Source organism: Magallana gigas, chromosome 7 (assembly GCF_963853765.1).
Source record: "Magallana gigas chromosome 7, xbMagGiga1.1, whole genome shotgun sequence".
NCBI classification, from domain to species: domain Eukaryota; kingdom Metazoa; phylum Mollusca; class Bivalvia; order Ostreida; family Ostreidae; genus Magallana; species Magallana gigas.
The window spans coordinates 35742673-35762469 of record NC_088859.1 but is presented as its reverse complement, the minus strand read 5'-3'; the positions used below and the strand labels follow the sequence as shown (position 1 = coordinate 35762469).

Sequence of the window (19797 nt, the reverse complement as noted above, 5' to 3'; positions counted from 1 at the left end):
AATGTTACATGCTAAGAATGTCATTAATACAGCAAAGATAAAAGAAGAAAAAATAACCAGGTTGTTGCATGAAAAATATATAGATATTATTCATATATTTAGATTTGTACATAAGTTTTTTTTACAGGTTTATGTAACAGTATATTTCTCTGTTAGATGCGTAGGGGGGATAACAGTATACGTGTCCAAAGAATCCCCCTACCAGTTTAAAGGCCTGGCCACCTTTAGAATTATATTTTGCCGTTACAAAATATTTAGGACAAAATGGCATTCATTTACAAGTAAATTTTCAACTTTTAGCTGTTTCTGGTGATGTAAAAATAGAGAAAAAAACATCATAATATTTAGATTTGTACATAAATATAGCTAATACATGTAACAGCAATATATTTTTCTGGTAGATATGTGTAGGGGAAATCAGTATAAGTGTCCAGAGAGTCCCCCTACCAGTTTTATAATCTAAAGACCAGGTCACCTTTAGACAAACATAATTTGAAATATAATTACAATTTTTCATTCAATCTATTAAGAATATCAAATTTAGACATATTGCTTTTATCTGATTTAACTGTCATATAAAACTGTGCCAGTGCACTTTTCAAAAAACATGATAAACCGTTATATGTTACAATATTATTCAAAACTCTACATTTCGATTTATATTAGTTTATTTTATAAGCCACAAAAAATAGTGGTACATTATCATATAATATTCAGCGGAGGAGAATATATAATATACCGGGAATTAACAGACACATGCTCACAATATAACATATATCACGCAAAAATTCATATATAACAAGTATTACTGATTTCCATAAATACGTAAAGAAAAACTGTGAAGCTACAGAAATGACAACAAATATCATTTGTATTATAAGCACGTCGAAATACATTTTGTTATACTGCATAGTTTCTAAAAGATATAAATAAGCTTTCACTTGCTGTAGAAGAAAAATAATGATTTTGATTGGTTGATTTTGGGGAAGTTTGTATGTCCTGAAAATGATGTTTGTCGTTATTATAGTTGCAGTTAAGAAGAGCACCAATAAGGGAGGATAATCCATTAAGAAAACAATGATCCGTACACTGGGATCCATGGTGGGACCTTCGTAGGCGTAAGGTATGATGTTCATATTAACGACCCACGGAATAATCAGAAATGGTAAATATTTGATCTGAAATAAAATAAGTAAACATGTATTGTCCGGTTTAATGACTTTTTTGAAAAAACAACAACAACAAAGTTTACTACTTTATTATATATCCCTATTAAGCACAAATTGCAGGTTTGAAAACTGCAAATTTTAGTTGAATTGCTAAAAGTGACCGTGTTATGTAGAGGAGATGGCTACTGGTAGCCTATTTGTTTTCCCTCAGACTGAAATGTCACATTTCCATTGGATTAAACATGGCACGTGATTGCCTCATATATCTCTATGTAGGTTCTTTGAGGATTAATATTAGGCAATATGGCCGTCATTGGCCGCCGCCTCACCTACTCATCTCGATATTTCATATCATTTAACACAGACATTGTGTTCAGTAAGTCCTTAAAATATTTAGAGTAGTTGCCCTTTGGAATTATTTTTAAATTAGAGTAGTTGCCCTTTGAATATTGACGTCACATTGTTGTGTCTGGAGCAGAACAAAATGGCAGCGTCGAAATTTGCTCAAATCTCTGCAGAGGTTTAAAATTGAATAGCAACAAAACATTGTAAGTAATATGGGTGAAGCGAAGATTTTTAAAGCGTATTTGAACGGTGGTATTGATAATTTTGAAGAGTTTAAATGAGTTTAATTGGACGAGATGTAACTAAAGGCATCTTGTACATGGCTTTGCGTAGATCACTGCTATTTGTGAATGAATATGTCGCTTGATAGTCCTCGGGAAAACAAAACACTTATAAGGTTAGTTACTGACTCACTACGGAAATATATTGGGTTGATCAATCTCATAGACGGCTCGGCTTCGCCTCGCCATCTATGAGATTGATCAACCCAATATATTTCCGTAGTGAGTCAGTAACTAACCTATAATAAGTAATAATAGTGCGTCTTTCGCTTGTAGAAAAGACTGATTTATTGTGATCCTTTCCCTATTTAGTCCACGTCATAACAAGATTACAATTACAAGACAACATAAATATGCTTTTCATTGGACACATTCCGTCATTCTAGGAAGTCATGATCTGAACCTTAAATTCATTATGGGTAAAAATACATGTATCTTTAAAAATCTTTATATACCTACGCCTACAACAAGAACTTCGCATCCCTCGTTTTAGAAGACCTATTGTATATGATGTCCTTGGGTCAACCCACCATAATTGAAATAATCAAATAAAATTAAGTGGTCATGAGTAAGACTTTCAGTGTTGCTTTAAATACGAGTGCATGCTTTTTACGAGAGACAAGTGAAACATTTTTTAAAGATGGCTGGACTAAAACATTGATTAAATATACATTTATTTTTACCTTTAGAGTTATATTCATTAATTTTGCTGGAATCCAGATCACGAGTATCAGATGAAAATTGTCTACCACAACAACCCACAACAACAGAAACATCAGCACAGGGCTCCTGTAAAAATATACATCTATAAATTTGTTAACTATGTACATCATTTAAAAAAGGAGACTTTCAATTATTTTCATTTGATAACGCGTTGTAATAAAAACCAAATAGGGAAAAGCGTTAGCTATGTTTATTTTATTACTTTTCTTTGAAGATCGCTTTCTCAAATTAGACTTACTTTGTCAAGATATTAAACTTCTTTTTGTACATAGATATAAAGAATGCGCAAATGAAGATCACAGATCATAGTACAGTCTACATTTACTTGCCTGTATACATATGACGCAGTGAAAGCCAAAATTGCTCCGAAACCATCACTCAGAGGTTCAGTTTTATCTAGACGAAGGTTCAAAACATGCATTAATTTTGGATACTAAATTTGTTTTATAACATCATTGATCCTCATTAAAAATCAAGTTGAAAAGGGCGATGGCAAGATTGACATAGTGGTAAAACTTCATGCTAGAAATCATAGAAAAATATCTAGAATCGGCCTCGTTAACTCATTTTTTGAGAGCTGTAAACTGGTTAGTCAGCTACACGCTTTTCAAATCAGTTATTTGTTAGACAACAAGACACATTGGTTGTATCCTAAAAAGAAACCTTTTTTAAAAAATTGGACATTGATATTTAGTTTTATAATATAAGAGACATACAATGCTCTCAGGTATAGGATCGATCGTTGGCCAATTGGAATCTTATTCGTAACATGTATGGGGCATCTGTTGATAGTGATGTGGATAAAAAGTATATTATAATCAAGATACTTTTACTGGTTAGAATTTTTAAATTTTAAAATATTTGACCATAAAATGTTTAAAATTTTTTTTGGAAAGTTTAAAATTTTAAAAGTCTCAGCAGGATTCGAACTCGTGACTTTCAGTTTCGTAGTTAACGCTTTCACCTATTGCGCTACGCTGTTAGGTATCAATTTTGGGAAAGGAAAAAACTAAAATAACACTGGATTTATTGTTTATTTCGATGGAAAGTGCGTCACAATATGGAGGTACCCCATACCACCTTAAAATACGTCGTTGCCAGTAAATCCTCCTAGATGAATTCACGAAGATAAAATCACCGTTTAGATGTGCTATAATTGTCATTGAAAAATATCTCTGCCAATTAATAAGACAATTGTTAATATAGTCGTGAATGCATACAGGTATGTTTTTATTTAGATAATTGACTATTTACAGACTTTAATAAGAATATGGCCGAATAAGGCGTGTAAAATGTTTTTTAATAAGGATTATATTTACTCTGAGTTTGAAATTTCGAAAAATATTTTTACAAAGTTCAATACCTGAAGTCAAAAGTTGTTTTAAAAACACAAAATAACAATTTTATTAACAAAAACCAATCTTGATGTCCATGTTTTGTTTATTTGAGGAAGCTTTGTTACGATAAAGGTAGATAAAAATTGAAACAGAGGAAATTCTGGCTATTTCTTTCATTTTCTTATTTCTTTATGTGGCTATGTAGTTGCCAAAGTTAAGTTTGTACGTGTTTTGTCACATCATGTTACATATTTTATTGTTGTATTATATCGTGTATTATCTTATATCACTGGCTGGCACGCGATTGGTAAAATCTTTAAAATACTTAAAATAAATTCCAGATAGAATATCTCGAAAATTTGATCATTGACCTTATATAATGTAAAAAGAATACAGACAATAAAAGTAGTTTTATGCAATCAATGGTTTGGAGCTCCTATTAGTCAGTTTTTTGTAGAACTCGATCAAAAATAGGTAGAATTTTTAAAATTGATAGAGAAAATTCGGACTAAGTTATTTCGGACTAAGTTAATTTTAAAATATGAGCTTAAGGCGATTCTTTGAAATATGAAACTGGTAAAGCTATTCATATTTAATCATTTTCAACCAATAATAGATTGTTTTATTTTTTCTAGTAATCGCAAAATAAAGAAAGCCTTAGAAAGGGTGGACAATTTTGACAGTTTTTTCAATAAACATTCAATAAACATTCAGAGGTCATTAGCACAAAAAGTAGGCCATTGACCTAGTTATTTGAAAGTGATAAACAGCACCACAATAGTAGGGCTACAATGTAGAATAAATAGTTTTTCGTTTCTATTAGTGGAATTTTTTTCGCCCCTGAGTAAACGTAATCCTTAAGACGGATAGGATAAGTTACTGAAAAATGAAAATATTAACAAATATGCTAATTATATTTTAAAATTTATTCAAAACAAAGTGTATTTAATGTAACTTCGATTTGAACCCCTGAAGCTGTCATAAATTAATAAATTCGCATTATTTCCCTTTATCTCCGACTACGTCATATTATTTGTTTTATTTCTATAGTTCCGCTCTCCGCTTCACACCCCCTTTATATGGCCGAAATCACTTTTTATGATAATATAGGTCATTCTTCGATTCACATTTATTTCACTAATGAATTTTGCTTATCTTATTACAATAATTATTTTACCTTCATGATTATTGTCCGTCAGTTATTACACACTCTCTTTTAATTATTTATTCTGCCTTTATTTTGTAGAGTGGGTCCCTGCTCCATAATTTTGTCATAGTCCAATTAAGGAGGGATCAAAACTAATATGGCGACCGAATGCTTTTATGAATTCATGTCAGTTTTAATAAAGAGGGTGTGTAGCGATGAGCCTATCAACAGACCACTAATATGGCGTAAGTCGCGGTATTTATAAATTCATGTCAGCTTTAAGGTTGCTCACTACACCTTGAAATACCTTCTTAATTATGAAAGATAACATGTTGCTTAAAAAGAATAAATCAAATAGGAAAAAATTATGTAATTTTGGATTTTAAAATATATGATTTTCAAAAATTTGCGTCAATACATAATAACAATTGCCCCAGGCGGATTTGAACCCGTGATATGCGGTTCACAAGCACAGTACCTCAACCACTGAGCTTGATGATAGTCAATCAAATATCGAAACAAATATTTTAACAAAACATTCAAATCGCCATCCTGTGACGTGGTGTCTTAAAAAGTATAGGTTTTGAGGTAGTGAGGTATCTTAAATAACACACTTTGCTTTAAATGAAATGGCCAAGTGATAAGAGCAGTAGATCTAATGTATCCTTATAGAATTAGGCTTTTTAGGTTCAATACCACCAAAACTCGAAGCAATAATTTTTTTCTTATGGTTTGTTAATATATTCAAACTGAATGCTATATGAAACTTGCAACAGAAGGTTAAGTTCCGGGCCTGGTGAACAGCAATCTGTTTAACCCTACTTGTACGCCATCACTATATCTTAGAATTGATTATTAAAACTGCGGTTTTTTAGCACATAATTACTAATCAGAGTTTCATATTTTTATATGTTACACACCAAAACGACGAAATCAATAAAAACGCGCTGCATGACCTTTGGTTACCCGGCTTGTTACTTCAATTGACCATGGAAGGTTCAGATTACTGTTATGTGGTGTATTGAGATGATATTTGTCATTAATTGGCATTTTTATTGATTGAATGCAAATATAAACTTTTCTTCATTACGTTTATATTATAAAGCTTAATTACTCTGTACACACAACCTTGCTTATATGCGAAGTAAACAGAGGCTGAAAATGCATTAATTAGCTAGACAATCACTCTTTGAGATAAAACTATTTTGTGGATTTTCGTGGAGAAACTAACCATAAACTAATGATAAACTAATAATTGATAAATCAGAAAGAACTGAATCGTGTGGATTTCAGCCCTGTTAGTTTCAATACAGCTATGAATCACAATCGTTTTCTATAGAAATAGAGAAATACTCGGAAGATGTAAATATATAAAATAAAGGCTTGGTAAAGAAAATTAGAAATCCATTTCTATACGTACCAGAATGAAACCTAAAAGCAACTTTTTGAGCTCCTTGGACAGTGATATCCCAAACAAATTGAGCAACTTGGACTATGAAATTCCAAATGTTCGTCGAACAATGCGTGAAATTGTTGTAGACAAATTGTCCAAAATTGGTCATTTTTTGCATATCCCAAATGTATGGTGAGTATTTTTCGAACCAACTTCTTAACTCGTCGAAATACGTGTCAGTGGAATCCCAAATGTAAGACGAAGATTCCATGAACTCGTTGTAGAGATATTGTCCAAAATTGGTCATTTTTTGTGATCCTTTGATAAAGATATCCCAAATGTATGGCAAGTATTTTTCGAACCAAAGATACGTATATTCTTTCCATTTGAAATCGTTGAAATACTTGACAATGAACTCCCAAATGTACGCTGCGTATCCTTTTAATTCATCGTCTGTATTTTTGTCATATTTTGGATTTGTTTTTGTTTGTTTCTTCCTGTTCCATTTATACGAATCTCCCTTCCAATGTCCAGCTAATGGGTGTTCCCTATCATATTGAGCACGTCTTTCTTTATTTTTCAAGGTTTCGTAAGCTTCATTTAGCAAGACCGTTTCTTCATGGGCTTGAGGATCTAGCTGAACAATAATTTTATGGCTATTCATTAAATATTCAAACAATCATACTTGCATGTAAATGATGGACATATAAATGTTGTCTGTAAATACTAATAGGATTAAAATAAGATTCTTTGCTCCGCTCAAGTAGATCGCTACACAAGTGGTTTGAAGGATATGGTTTTAATAAGTGTTATAACAGGCGAAATTTAATAACACACACAGATATATATATATATATATATATATATATATATATATATATATATATATATATATATATATATATATATATGCATGCCGTATGATGCAAAAAAAATGTGTAAATATATTATTTTTTCTGGCCAATTTCAAGATTCTAAGGGCAAAACGTATCAAGTTAAAAATCATATCGATTGCAAGTCAAGTAATGTTGTTTATGGGGTATTTTGTAAAAAGTGTAACAAAATTGTATATGTTGGGGAAACGGGGGTGACTTTATTTCAAAGACATGTTTTAAATTTATCACTGATAAGGAGAGAAACTAACGACTCTGTAGCAATGCATTTTTATACTGACGAACATACAGTTGAGGATTATTCTGTAATAGGTATCGAAAAATTGTACAAAGATGAAACTTACAGAAAGTTCAGAGAAAATTTGTGGAAGAAAAATTAAATACTTATATGCCTTTTAGTATCAACAAAAGGGAACATTATTGTCTTTAGACTACATTATTACTAGTTTGTAGAGACACTTTCTATATTTTATGTCCCGTTATCTATAAATTTTTCATATATTATTTGTTTATGTACTAATTACGGCTACCAATGGGCTTTCTATAGACTCTCACCTATATTTCATGTTTTTGGCGCAATATTGTTGTATGACGTCATTTGCCAGACTGTATTCATATTGTGACTACACAGTCGCTTGAGATACAGGTGGAATACAGTTAAACGACAATTTTAGAGGATCGGAACGATACACATTGCATAGATACACACATATATAACAAGCACAAACGTTGCAATAGCTCTCAAATTGACATATACCTGCCCATAGTGAATGATATTATACAAATATTGACTGGGGTTGAGGGCAACATTGATTATATTAGTCCCCAAGCGACGAAATATTGCCCGACACGAAGTGGAGGGCTATATTTTCGTCCCAAGGGGGCTAATATAATCAATGTTGCCCGAAAACACAGTCAACATTTGTTATATGAAGAAACAAACCAAAATTTAAGAAGTAATTAAAAACAGATCGCCGAAATTTTCTCAGCTCAACAAAGAATTCACGAATTCAATTTTGTGCAAAGTTCATTTCCAAAATATCCTCAGCATCAAACGGTCACTGGTGATATTCCTCCGACCGTAAGAATTCTACCTGATTTTACTTCACAGTAATTCGCAAATCCTTATATCTGTTATGATAGCAAACCGTCGCATTGCGCGTCCGTTATCTACTTGCCTTCATTGACTGTCTATTATGACGTCACCTTGTTTAGGAGTCGCGAAGAATTATTTACGTCATCGTTTACGAATAAACAAATCAGAGGCGATTATTTGAAATAGAGGAAATGTTCTCTAGATATTATTCCTAGGCGGTCAATATCAAAAAAATATTGACCAGTCAATATTTTTCGGACGAGCTAATATTACAATTATTGCCTATTCGTCTATAAAGAGTTATATAGTTAGAATATACTACTGAATATAACAAAGATATATACAAGGCACAGGGAAATTCACTTTTGTTGGAGCTCCAACAAAAGTGAATTTCCGTATGCTTTATATATATATAATTTAATTCTGGTTGTAACGCGCTTTCTGATTGGCTAGAAAAATTATTTTATATCGTATAAAGAATGTTGCCTACGTCATAGTAAGACTAACGTCAAAAACGTATCAATACGCATGACGTTACGTTTGAATTTTGTACAATTTTACGTCATTTTAAAGGTCATACGACCGTTTTAATATACAATAAAGAGTAGAAAAATTAAATTATAAGCAATGAATTCAATATTTATTAGTTTTATACGATATAAAATGGTTTGAAACAGTTTACGCTTTTTTATAAACCGCTTCGCGGTTTTTAAAGCGTAAACTGTCCCAAACCATTTTATATCGTATAAAACAAATAAATATTGAATTCATTCCTTAACTATATAACATTTTTGAATTAGTTTTCTCGTTATGTCACAAATGAGATAATTTTATTACTATGCCCTGAAAATTGCTGAATCACACCGGAAACAGTTATATTGCCCTCCCGGAAACAGTTATATTTCACAGGAAATAGTTATATTGCCCTCCCGAAACTGTAATATCACCATCGCGTGCAAGAATTCTGCGTTTTAATTACGTCGGGTTCGAAATTCAACGAACCAGTTGCTAAGCAAACGTAAACAGATCCGCGAATTTTAAACATGTCAGGCCAACATCTGCGGTTTGTTAATCTTAATTCAGATGATCTCGATAGTTTAATTGATGAAAAAAAATTCGGCAAATACGACAAAAGTGATAAACTCAAGCGTGAGTGTTTTAAAAAATTTGCCTCTGCCTTGTGAATTAAATAAATATGTTGATAACCCGAGTTTGATTTGTTTAAACATGTTATATAACATATATTACATGTCTTCTCGGGCGACAATACCAGAATATTTGTCCCTCGATGACAGGAAAGCCCTGGAGTGATATGTCGCCCTCTGCCTTCGGCATCGGGCGACATAACACTCCAGGGCTTTCCTGTCACCTCGGGTCAAATATTCTGGTATGTCGCCCTCGAAGCCATGTAATATATGTATAATATCATTCACTATGGGCAGGTATATGTCAATTTGAGAGTTATTGCAATGTTTGTGCTTTTATATATATATATATATATATATATATATATATATATATATATATATATATATATATATATATATATATATATATATATGTTTTGCCTCGGACTAGAATGTCGCGACGTCATTGGATGAAACGCGTCACGTGGCTGCCTTACAAATTTCTTTAAAAGGCAAGCGTCAAAATTTATAGCGCAACATGGCGGACGTAAAGTTATTTGAACTGATTTTCTACACAAACGACACTTATTAGGTTTGTTACTGACTGTTTAAAGAAATTTGTGGGGTCGGTAAAGTCCATAGAAGGCTTGGCTCCGCCTCGCCTTCTATGGACTTTACCGACCCCACAAATTTCTTAAATTTATATTATTACTTATTAGGTTAGTTACTGATTCACTACGGAAATATATTGGGTTGATCAATCTCATAGATGGCGAGGCGAAGCCGAGCCTTCTATGAGATTGATCAACCCAATATATTTCCGTAGTGAGTCAGTAACTAACCTAATAAGTGTTTTGTTTTGTCGAGGACTATCAAGCGACATATTTATTCACAAATAGCGATGATCTACGCAAAGCCATGTACAAGATGCCTTACATCTCGTCCAATTTAACTCATTTAAACTCTTCAAAATTTTAATCTCACCTTTCAAATACTCTTTTAAAATCTTTGCTTTACCCATGTTTACTTACAATGTTTTGTCGCTATTTAATTTCAAATGCTTTCTCCATTTCCTCTGCAGAGATTTGAGCAAATTTCGTCGCTGCCATTTTGTTCTGCTCCAGACAAAACAATGTTACGTCAATATTCTAAGGGCAACTACTCTAATTTTAAAGAATTTCAAAGGGCAACAACTCCAAATACTTTAAGAACTTACAGCATGCAGTTTATGTATAAAATACTATGAAATGTCGAAATGAGTAAGCGAAGCGTCGACCAATGACGGCCATATTGCCTAATATTATTTCTCACAGAACAAATATAGAGATATATGAGGCAATCACGTGCTATGTTTAAACCAATGAAAATGTGACATTTCAGTCCAAGGGAAAACAAATATATATATGAAAAAAATCACAACACCGAAATAAACTCAACTAGTTTCATTTTAATTAAATCATCAGGAGTTTGACAACATGTTGCTAAGTTACACAAATACACATACATACGAATACATATTTCTTATTGTGACGTCATAAAACGCTAGTATTATGTTACGTTATGTAGCCGAATTGATTATGACGTCATAATATAAAGATATACATTAAGTACGGGAAAATAAAATTCTCCATACAAATAATAGAAATATGTAAAATAATTACGGGAAACAGTTTTTATCTGATACATTATATAATTATTAGGCATTTAAAACAGGTCTATATTTGTTGATAAACAGTTTTTCTTTTGCCTCACGTTCTTTTTCTGTGGTATCCCTCAGAAACTTCTAAAAAGGAAAAACGGTAAAATTAGGACTTTTATTCCTTGCACAGTTCCTTATATGTTCACTGACGGACGTACATTGGTATTTAGGTTCCCTGATTTGTTGTTGGTGCACGGTCATCCTGTGTCTCAAGGTGTCTCCTGTCTGACCGATATAATTTTCACCGCAACCAGCGCAACGTATGACATAGATAAGGTTTGAACTGGTGCATGACATGGAGGTTTTGATGGAAAAATCGCTTCCGGTTTTAAAATGAAATGTGGATCCTTCTGTCAGATATGGGCATGTACTACATCTGGGTTTTTCGCATTTTTTGATGATGGGTGGTTCCTGGATTTTACTGGAAAACGATGCTCTGGTAAGAATACATTTAAGAGAAGGGCTTTGTCGTTTATTTTTGATGATATGTGAAGTATCTAATATTTTCGTCATGTCTTGATCCTCCTCTAGGATAGGTAGGTTATTTCTGATGATGTTGAACACTTCTGGATTTCTAGGGTTGTGCGTCGAAACGTATGGTATAACATTTTTGACGGGTTTAATCTTAACTAAAAGAAGATCCTTTCGTGCATGGGATTTGGCTTTGTTAATTCCGTTTTGAATCAGTTGTGTGGGATAATTTCTTTGAAGTAGTAAATCTTGTAATTCTGTGAGACGAAAGTCTAAGATATCTGTATCGGAGATTATTGTGCATAAACGCCTTGCTAAATTGTAAGGAATATTATTCCTAGTGTGTCTAGGGTGGGACGAGTCAAATAAAAGATATTGCTTAGTATCCGTTATTTTGTAGAAAACATCCGTTATTATCCGGTCTTCTTTTTTAAGTACCATAACGTCAAGGAAGGGTAGCATATTGTTATCCCATTCCATAGTGAATATCAGAGTAGTGCTCAAAGTGTTGAGGATATTAACAAACTCAGTTAACTGATTTTCACTTTTGTCCCATATAATAAAACAATCGTCCAAATAACGTTTCCATGACTTTCTAATGAAGGTTTCATAGTCGTGACCAAATTTGTCTTGAATGTTTGAATATAGTTTTTCTTCTAAATAGCCTAGGACAAGTGTGGCATAAGTTGGAACAACTTTGGTTCCCATGGTTGTGCCTAATTTTTGCTTGTAAATAATATTGAAATGCATATAATTGTTTTCCAATATCAGTTGAAGACTTTTTAAAACGAAGTCTTTGGAAAATCGGTCATGTAAAAGATTGGGAAATTTGTCAATCCAATGTTCTATGGCAGTAAGTCCAAGATCATGTGGAATATTGGAATACAGGTTGGTGACATCAAATGAAACAAGAATTGATTGAGGGTTGATTTTCTCAGGAATGGTATTAAGAAAATCCACAGTGTCTCTTATATAACTATGAACTTTGGAAATATAAGGTTTCAATAGAATATCCAATAGGTTACTTATTCTGTGGGTTTCACACGTGGGTCCTGTAACTATGGGTCTAATAGTGAGATCATCTGGACTTGTTACGTTGATGTAAGTAGATTCGGAAACTTTGCACTTGTCCTTAATGGTCTGGCTTTTGTGTATTTTAGGCAAACCATAAAAGTTACTAGTTTTAATGTTAAATGACAACAAATATTTGGTTTCCTTCTCTGTCAGTTGTTGTCCGTATTCATTAATAATAGTTTTTAGTTTTTGCATGACTTCCTTACTTTCATATGATGGTTGTTTTTCATAGTATGTACTATTTTCAAGTACAGAGAGGCATAATGATTTGTAGTATTCACGATCCATTATGACCACAGCGCTCCCTTTGTCTGCTTCTTTAATGATAATGCTTTCATCATTTTTTAAATTTTCAATTGCATCCCACTCTAATTTGTTTATGTTGTTCCTAAAGGTATTTTTACCGCTAAGTTGTTCTATAGGAAACGTTTTCACTGTATCAATAAATTTATCCAAATATTGGTTCCTACCTTTAGGCGGCATAAAGTCACTTTTGTTGGATACAATAGATTCGTCATCATTATCTGTATCTAAGAAAAATTCAGCCAATCGTAATCTTCTGCAAAAAGCATCTGTATCATTGGTAATTTCCTCTATATGTTTTGAGCGAGGGATCGGTGTAGATTTTAATCCCTTTTTAAGTACTTTAATTTCAATGTCAGAAAGAATTCGATTTGATAGATTTATCACTTTTGGTTCGTGTATTTGGTCCGGTTCTTTGTTTTGCGTTATGTTATTTGGTTTTGTCTGGGGCCATGTCCCTATGGGCGCTTTCCATTTACGTTGCCTCGCCGGCGACGTTATCGGGAAACGGCGACGTTAATGGAACGGTTGGCAACGTCACAATGATCCAACGATGACGATTGCAGCTTAAAACTGCTACCTATCTTAAAATTTGATCCAAAAATGTTGGCTATTTGCAGTTTTAATGTATTTCAATGTAGTACGACAAATTGTAGTTTTAGAAATACTAGTTTTGTAGAATATGATAACATCGACGCCATATTGTTTCCTAATCAGCAACGGTATATTGCGTTGCCACAATCGCTCCCCGGCGACGCGCGTTCCAGCAATCGGCGACGAAGGCAACACCGGCAAATCCGGCGATGCCGGTTAAATGGAAAGCACCCAAAATACTAGCGTTTTATGACGTCACAATAAGAAATATGTATTCGTATGTATGTGTATTTGTGTAACTTAGCAACATGTTGTCAAACTCCTGATGATTTAAAATGAAACTAGTTGAGTTTATTTCGGTGTTGTGATTTTTTTCATATAATACTACGTGTGTGGATTTATACTATTTATTTTTGGAATATATATATATATATATATATATATATATATATATATATATATATATATATATATATATATATAATTTATATATTTATATATATATTTTTTATATATATATTTATATTATTTATATATTTATTTATATATTTATATTTATTTAATTTGGACTGTCGCATTCTGTTTTATTTATTTAAGTATTTTTTGCTGTACCAAGGCTTTATTTATCTACACACACACACACACACACATATATATATATATATATATATATATATATATATATATATATATATATATATATATATATATATATATATATATATATATATATATATATATATATATAGTCCGGAACGCCTAACGTGGCACAAAATGCCATATTTGGTTAAGGTAGCATAACCATAACTATTATATTTCATATCTAATAAATTGTAAATTTAATTACTAATTACACAAGCTTTCGTCAAACGATATTGCTGCTCAGATGAGCGATGTGGCCTATGGAGCTCTTGTTAGCTGACATTAGCTGAAAGCTCAAATGAGCTTTTCGGATCACTTTTGGTCGGCGACCGTTTGTCTGTCTGTACAACCGTGTCCGATCCATGTCTTTCTTATGGAGGAACATTAGAATTTGCCACTTTACATAAAGATTTTTTATGACCCGAGGGTGTGTCATGAGTTTGACCCAGGATCATTTTCCTTTCTTAACCTTGGAAGTTCCAACCTCACAAAAGGATTGCTTATGACCTGAAGTGTGTTATGATTTTGAACCAAAGTAATTTGTGAAAATTCTAAGTGATTGTAAGAAAAATGGTATGGCTTGTGTCCTTTCTTATGGAGAAACATTGGAAGTTTCTACTTAAAGGGGGGTGGTCGCAATTTTGGTCAAATTCTATTTTTATGTTTTTATCATTTATTTAAGGAATGAATTCAATATTTATTTGTTTTATACGATATAAAATGGTTTGGGGCAGTTTACGTTTTATAAACCGCGAAGCGGTTTATAAAAAAGCGTTAACTGTTTCAAACCATTTTATATCGTATAAAACTAATAAATATTGAATTCATTGCTTATCATTTAATTTTTTTACTCTTCATTGTAGATAAAAACGGTCATTTGACCTTTAAAATGACGTAAAAGTGTACAATATTCAAACGTAACGTCAGGCTTAATTCTTGATACGTTTTTGACGTTACTCTTACTTTGACGTAGGCAACATTCTTTATACGATATAAAATAATATTTTAGCCAATCAGAAAGCGCGTTACAACCAGAATTAAATTATAACGCTTTAGAAATGCACGAGTCATTTGTAGAGTTTTAAACAAGATACAGGGCTCACAATTCTTAGTTTTGTAAACAAGACTCGTGCCCTGTTTTTGTTTACATAGGTGGAATATACCAGTAAAAAATCTTTTCCAGCATATTTGTCTATCTTTTTATTTATTTTAAGCATAAATTAACAAATCCTAATGTTTAAAACATTCGTTTAGGTTTAAAACTGAAAATTTCACTTCAGCATTCAAAATGTAAACAAACGCTTTGTTTATATAGCGAAGAGTTTTAAGCTCTGTAACTCGCTTATAACTCAACAAATGAGAATAAAATTTCGGTTGCCTATTAAAAATGTCTTTCTAAAGCATTGTAAATATAATAATCGGATTTTTTTTTTTACCAAAATCGTGACCTTGCCCCTTAAACGTAAAGATAGCTTATGACATGAGGGTTGTCATGATTTTGACCCAGAGTCATTTGTGCAAGTTCAAGATCACTTAAAGGAACAATGCGTAATTCCTGTTGAGGCTCTATCTTGTAATGGGAAAAAAAACCTTTGTCTGCGACCTGAAAATATGTCCTGATATTGAGCTTTGATCACCAGTGCAAGTTCAGTGTTACTGGGTCAAAATAGTGTATCCATTTCTTTCTAATAGAGAAATACTGGAGTAATTATATTTTCTTCGTGCGGGGACAGGGTATCATTTGTGAGCTTTCTCACAGTATATCTAGTTTGTAAATGACTCCATGAAGCTGATTTTATTGCTATTTTTGCTCAGATGAGCGATCTGGGCCACGGGCCTCATGTTTTAGTCATTTTTCTTGGAAGCGTATGAGTGCCACGTTGCAATATTTCTTCAAAATTCCAAATTTAAGTTGAAATTTCAAATTTTAATTTTGAAATGATCAACTTTAAAGTTGATTTTTCAACTTGCAAGTTAAAATATAAAACTATAAAATGGATTTTTCAAACATATCTATTAGAACTTTAAAGTTGAATTTTTTCCAGCTTTTAAGTTAGGATATCCAACTTTAATCTTGGAATTATAACTTCAAAGTCGGAATTTCCAACATTTTAGTTTTAATTTATTTCTTGTAAATATAATAGTATACATTATTTGAAAGGCAAGTTTGTACTTATATTGTCTTAACTTGGTCTAGAATATTTCATATAAATAAGATGAAGCCGTATACATATACCGGTATCAATATCAGATATCAAATATCGAAATGAAAAAAACCCAACTAAAATCAAACCAAGCCGTGCAACTTGTAAACGTGTGTTTTGATTGTGCCATTATCTACATGACTTATTATCATTATAAAAAGTAGATTTATCTAAAATTGAGAAACTTTTCGTAATACATGTACCGGTACATGTATTACTAGAAGATTAAAGTTGGAAATTCCTAGATTAAAATTGGAATTTTGAACTTTAAAGTTGAAAAATCCAAACTTAAAGGAGGAATTTACAACTTTAAAGTAAGAACAATCAACTTTGATGTTGGAAAGTCCAATTTAGAAAGATTAAAGATGAAAATTCCAAGATTAAAGGTAAAAATTCCAACTTTAAAGTTGAAAAAAATCAAAATTGAAGGTTCTATTTTCAAGTTGTAAATTTAACTTTTAAGCTGAAAATTCCAATTTAAAGTTGGAAAATCAACTCATAAGTTAGAAAAATCATCTCATAAGTTGGAAATTTCAAGATTAAGTTGAATATTTAAACTTTGAAGTTTCAACTATAGTGTTAGAATGTTAGAAAAATAAATACAACGTGGCATTAATACGCTTCCATATTTTTCATATTAAATTATTTTTCATATAGCAATTGAACTGTATTTATACTACATATACCTTGTTTTTATCCGGGTGTATCTCCAAAATCAATGATCTGTACGACGACTTTATTTCATCGAAACTTGCTGTCCTTAGGACACCGAGAATGAAATAATAGTCTCTGTCACGGGTGTTAAAAGAAAGACATTGTGTCATGCATAATAAAAACGTATACAGAAATTCTACTTTCATATCGACTCTATCCGGACGCGATTTTCATTAAATCTTAACACATGTATTAGAAAGCATGACTTGCTTTTCAATATGAGTGAAATATATCCAGATTTTCATTATATTTACAGGTTTTATATTGGAAGTCACTAAACGTTGTTGCCAAGAAACGCCATGCACTGAGTAAACAAATGGTGTATGGAAGGTTGTCCTACGGAAGCGTATTAGGACTGCACACGTATTTTTTATTTATCAATTTGTTATAATGAATTAATAATTTTGAAAATATAAGAAAATGATGGTTTGTTTTAACAAATAAATAACTTGTTATAACAAATTGATAATCTGTTTTATTAAATTTCTAATTGCTTCAACAAATTGATAACCTGTTAAAACAAATTACTAATTTGTTATAACAAATTGATAATCTGTTATAACAAATTAGTGATTTGTTATAACAAATTATGAATTTCATATTACAAATTCATAATCTGTTATAAACTAATTTTTTTCCGAGTAACTCATGTTGGTAGCGTTTATTTCATTTCTTTATCTTTGTTTTGAGAAACAGCATAAAGATAAAATGTTTAATAAATCCAAATCAATGTCACAAAAATAAATGAATAAAATGCATTAAGAACTATAATTTAATTCTTATATAAATTAAATTCCAATTTCACATTTTAATCCTTATCTCAATCAAAATTTCCGAGACCGTTTATATACTAGTACCTTATGACTCCATTTACTCTTCCTTATGTGCCCCTGAACTTAATTAAGGTCAGGCTATCATTACAAATATCATAAATTACTTCTCAACTCCCCCTAACCTGTAACTAGTATAGAACGCCCTTCTAAACTAATTATTTAGCATTTCTTAACCTGTTCACATATTGGTTTAAAATCAACAAAACAATATATCCTAAATAATGTATATTTTTTGCTTTAGTCTGATCAGTCAGCTATTTGACAAGAGCAGAGCATGTTGGAGGGTGAGAACGTTAAAAAAGACACATGCAGTTCGTTATTTTTGTACAGTGATAATAACGGACTAGCTGTACAGTTTTAAAGTATTTATGAATGTTTATGAAATAGTTCATTAGTTTATTATTTGAGTACATAAGTTACAGTAAGTTTGGATCAGTTCAGACGAGTGGGATCAATTGAAGTCAATACTTTAATTTTTCAGTTTTTCAGATACCATTTGCTTTTAACCTTTTATAACAGTACGTCACTACATGGAGGTTTCAATCTTTTGTGAAACTGTGTATATCGCTATCTGTAGCACAATTGATATAACTCTAGTTTAATGACCGACAGGTCCCAAATTAAAGTACAACTGGGACTTTTTCTTTTATGAAGAACTATTATAATGTATAAATTGATTTTCCACCAATTTGTCCTTTTTCGGCCATCTTCAAGTAATGCTAAAATTTTATATTTCTTAGGAAATAATAGAAGATTGGGCTTGTATGCGGATCGAACTTTTCCTTAGGTGTGTAGGACTCTCAATACCTTGAGCCGAACACAAGTTATTTAACACATCTTCGAACAAAATTATCAAAACATTTATTGTAAATTGTAAAAAATAATCTCTTTGTGTCTTTGCCAATGCATTTTTGCGTATTGCTATATCGCAAGCACGTATTGGAATTTTTATCTCATAAGTCTGTTATATGATTTATAATTATATTGTTATACCCTAGAAATATTTTTCTATATAGTTCCTTCCAACAAATAATTCAACAAAACGAATGTTATTTCAAACGGTCTAACAAATTAGATGTTCTTTTCTGCCGCTTAAAGCGCTACGTCACAGCTAATTAACATTCGCCCGATCTTTGCAGAACGGATATAGCCAAAAGGTTGTACGACATATATGGGTGGTTGCTACTTGATATTATACTTGTATCTTTAGTGAAGGGTATAAGAAAAACAAATAATGACTTGGACCTGGCAACAAGTCTCTTAAGGTCTCACATTATATGTTTGTGATAGTGGGTTGTCCCAAAGAAATAAACAAGTCCACTTTAAGGGTTCTTCATTTATTCGGATACATTGATAGGATTAAACCCTGTAATATAATTAATAGATATCAGCATAAAAAGGATCAATGTTTACAATAAGTTTCAGCATAAAAATATACAATCATATTCAAATACATATTCATGAAATGCTCAGAGTTCACTAATCAAACTATTTGTAAAGAAGGATAACTCTGATTAAAATGCATCATAATTTCAGTGTCAAGAAGAGTTACTGCCCTTGAACACAATTTACAAAAATATAGAAATATGCTCTACATCTTTATCAATATCAATATTTAATTAAATAAAAAACATAAACTTTCAATGTAGCTCCTTTGTAGATTACATTATTTCAAGATACATAAAATAAATATAAAAATATAACTTTGCAGCGATCACCTGTTTATGGAACAAGGTTTCATGCACAATCCTG

General features: G+C 31.7%; 2 long non-coding RNA genes across 2 annotated transcripts; both read right to left on the bottom strand.

The window, feature by feature from the left end:
- Nucleotides 1–650: 650 nt before the first annotated feature.
- LOC136270052 (uncharacterized) lies at nucleotides 651–2596 on the bottom strand. Its single transcript, XR_010707685.1, has 2 exons — nucleotides 2479–2596; nucleotides 651–1178 (listed from the first exon to the last, which is right to left on the bottom strand). It is a non-coding gene; the product is annotated as an uncharacterized lncRNA (long non-coding RNA).
- Nucleotides 2597–2846: 250 nt separating this feature from the next.
- LOC136270051 (uncharacterized) lies at nucleotides 2847–17521 on the bottom strand. Its single transcript, XR_010707684.1, has 3 exons — nucleotides 17185–17521; nucleotides 6423–7032; nucleotides 2847–2914 (listed from the first exon to the last, which is right to left on the bottom strand). It is a non-coding gene; the product is annotated as an uncharacterized lncRNA (long non-coding RNA).
- Between the last annotated feature and the right edge of the window lie 2276 nt (nucleotides 17522–19797).